The 3,599-nt window shown below is 49.7% G+C and overlaps 1 long non-coding RNA gene across 1 annotated transcript; it reads right to left on the reverse strand.

Moving 5' to 3' along the window:
- Positions 1–333: 333 nt before the first annotated feature.
- Positions 334–2,076, reverse strand: LOC121158992. Its single transcript, XR_005884287.1, has 3 exons — positions 2,032–2,076; positions 1,834–1,913; positions 334–391 (listed from the first exon to the last, which is right to left on the reverse strand). It is a non-coding gene; the product is annotated as an uncharacterized LOC121158992 (long non-coding RNA).
- Positions 2,077–3,599: the final 1,523 nt, after the last annotated feature.

Consider the following 3,599-nt stretch of genomic DNA (forward strand, 5'->3'; position numbering starts at 1 on the left):
TTGGGTTGACAAGACCACTTGGGAGCTGTCTAGACATTAATCAGAAAATGACCATCCTGTGCAACCATGAGCCAGAGAAGCTATCCCATCCAGAAGATGAGCTCTTTGCTTTATCCCAGGCAGCTTCCCAAGCCTGGTTAACCATCATCTTCGGGGAGTACTTCTGGAAAGTTCCCAGAACACCTCTGGGCCCACACCTATCTGTTCCCAAAAGGCACCTGTGAGTCCTCAACATGGTGCTGCTCCCCTTTTCAGCTGAGAAGACTGGAGCTCCATGCTGCCCAGGAGAGCAACAGCTGGGCAGTCAACGGGCCACTGCTGCTGAGAACTGTCCCCGTGCCAGGCCTTGCAGGTCTAAGACTTGATGCTTCTCTTCCACCTCCATGTCCTGCTGTGGTAGAAAGAGGATTCTCCCCTGACCCCACCTTCCCCCCTCCCCACCGCCCCTCAACAAGAGGCTACTGTCCTGGGATGAGGCTCTGACTTCTCAAGTCTCAGGCCACTGGGATCTAGGTGGGATATGCAGGTCTTCTAGAAAGGACCCTCTTCTCGGGCCTTCCAGGTTCCTGGCATTCTCAGCTTTGGAGAGCCACTCCTTTGCCAAGTAAGTTTACCTTAGGTTGAATGTTGATAGCTTGTTGGGGGTTCCCCCATGCACCCCCTGCCTGACATTAGCCACATTTTGAGCTGTGTGACAAAGCAAGAAAGTACTTGGGGTCTGTAACCCTTGGTGTGTGCTCTGGGGCAAATTGCTTTACCTTCTAGAACATTCACGTGGGAAAAGATCTCTGTCTTTTTTCTTGCATCTTTCTACAGGACTGTAGTTGCGATCATTTGAGATAATGGACTAGAAATTGATTTTTTTTTTTTTTGGTACAGCAAAGCCAGTTTGTTATTGTGTAAGAGTTTCATTGCTGTGACTTGGAAAAAATATATATGGATTGTCCTGCTTCCCACTACAGTAGCTTGCTAGGAGCAAGAGAGACAGATATGTGAGTTTTGGAGGGTGTGTTAGGTGAGGAAGCTGCTGGCCACAGACGGTACACTGAAGCTGGATGTTATCATGAGAAGCTTCTGATGGTCTGAGGACCAACTGAGGAGCTTGGGAACCCAGAGTATATAAAAGTTCACTTATCAAGCATTTGGCTGGATCCTAGCTCAAACCCAATACAGAGAGAGGCAAGGGGGAAAAGAATAAATGTGTGGTGAACCACTGTGTGTGTGTGTGTGTGCGTGTATGTGTGTGTGTGAGAGAGTGCATGTATGCTTGCTCGACCTAGCAGTGGATGGGCCATGCATGAAGAATGACACAGCAGGTGTCACAAGAGTTTCCCTAAAGGGTAATAATGAAACAGGTTTATGTGCTGCTGAGCCTGCACCCCTGACCTGCGACATGGACTGGAGAAGCTTGTGTGGGCCTGAGCTGTGGAGGCTGATGCAGCCCTTAGAGCACTAATCAGCACCCCCATATGTCCCCCAACAACCGCCTCCTGCAGGCCTTGTGCCAGGGGCAGGGCCTTTATCTCGCAATGAGGCTGGGCAGGGACAAGCTCACACTAGGCATTTCCCTCGCTGGGGGGCTGCATGCTTCTTGGCAGAGCAGGCACTTGGGCACCTGCTTTCTCAGGGGTCCAAGGGTTACTATATTCCCCAAAACATTAAATACAAAATTCCTACATGATCAGCAACTCTACTTCTAAATGTCCACACTAAGGAACTGAAAGCCAGGCCTCAGACAGACGATTGCACACCTACCTTCACAGTAGCACGACTCAGAGCAGCCAAACAGGGAACAACCCGAGCATGGGCAAATATGATGTGGTGTAGGCATACCGTAGGGGAGATTTGAGGCTTGAGAGGCAAGAGGGTTCTGACAGGTGTACAACACTGATAAATCTCAGGAAAAAATGGACCTTGTAAAACAAGACAGTCACAGGCTGTATGATTCCACCCGGGTGAGTGGCTAAATTCCCAGAGGCAGAATGGGGTTGTCAGGGTTACAGGGAAGGAAGGACCAAGTTCTTGTCTCACGTGTGCGGAAGTTCATTTCGGGAAGATGGTCAAGTTTTGGAGGTTGCTGGTGATGCTTGCATGGCATGTCATCCAAGTGTACTGTCACCGTGAGAAGTTCTATGTTGTATGGATTTTGCCAAAACTGGGCTCTGCCCCTGGGAGGGACTCCTCGGGGTTCTGGGCCCCGGCTACGAGGCCTGAGGAGAGAAGGGAGTACTCCCTCTTGTCTCACTAAAATTTTGTATATGGATTTTATGTCCATGTATGTCAATGGATTCATCCTAAAAGTGAAAAAAGGCAGTGTGTGGCTGGGCTGAGAAATAATTTCCTGGCAGTGCAACTGACAGACACCGTGCTGTTTCAGGGAGGGAATGAGGAGTCGTGCTTTAATCTGGCAACACGGTCAGGTGCGCTGGGACGGGTGCACCCGAGAACACCTGGTAAAAATGAAATATTGATGTATTAAAGTTTAGGAGTTCTGAGGAGTTATAATAACAACTTGCTGTCTCATTTTACATTGTTTATTTCCTGAACTACAGTGTGACAAATGTAATGCATTTCTCCTTTGTGGGTGACAGTTTCATTGCATTCTTTCTCTGGCTCAGGTCTTTGTATGTGGGAGAAAATGAGAGTTTTTCTGGGTATTTTTCAGCATCATTTGGGTAAAGGCAGAGAATGAAATTGAATCCAGAAATAACCGTATCCACATGTAAGCATAACAGGAGAAAGTAATCTCGTGAAGGAGCCGAAGCTGACCCCTGCCTTCTAGCTGAATCCATAGAAGCCGGGCTTCTGGCCACATAGCTTGGAAACCCTGCTGTGAGATGCAAGGATCTAGCCTAGAGATGCTGATTCCCTGCAGGTGAGCCACGTGGGGGTAGCGTAGGGCTCGTGGTGTCTTTCTCGTCCCAGGCAGATACCGAAAGGTCCACTGCCCATCGACAACCCTGAAGGATAGGGCAAAAAGAGAGCAGAGGAGTTTTGTTAGAAGGGTAACCAGCTAAGCAGGGTGATAACTCAGTCGACAGTCACACTAAGGGGAGGGATTCCCTCTTCTCTGCTGGGCTACACGGAGATGGAGGGTGCGCTGGGTTTGTGGGGGCAGCACTCTGAAGGAAAGGTACCCTCTCTGGAGCAAACACTGCAGTGACCCCAGAGTGGTAGTGGTGGGGGGCCTGGAATCCTGCTTTTCCACCAGCTCTTGGAGCCCCTGACGTTCCTGGTCCAGAAGCCTGTGAAAGCAGAGAGCTGGCTCCACTGGACTGCCACTGGCAGGCGGGCATCAGCAGGTGGCCATTGGCAGATGGCCATTGACAGGCGGCCATCTGCACTTGGTACAAAATTCAACATGCCCCTTCCACCTTCCATCCCAAGCTTCTCAGAAGAGAAGTTCAAATGGAGACAATTTCTACCTCCTTGCTTTGAGTCCTGGGTATCCGTCATAAAGACCCCTACAAAAAAGATGAGTTCCCCCACCCCCTTTTTTGACCCATTGATCCATGTGTTGATTCAATCTTGTGCCAGTTCATTTGACGAAGGTGTTTAGAGTCAGAGTTCAGCCGACTACAACCTATGGACCCAGTGGT

The sequence above is a fragment of the Ochotona curzoniae genome, unplaced genomic scaffold, assembly GCF_017591425.1.
Source record: "Ochotona curzoniae isolate NIBS_2020 unplaced genomic scaffold, NIBS_Ocur_1.0 contig_4064, whole genome shotgun sequence".
In the NCBI taxonomy this organism is placed as follows: domain Eukaryota; kingdom Metazoa; phylum Chordata; class Mammalia; order Lagomorpha; family Ochotonidae; genus Ochotona; species Ochotona curzoniae.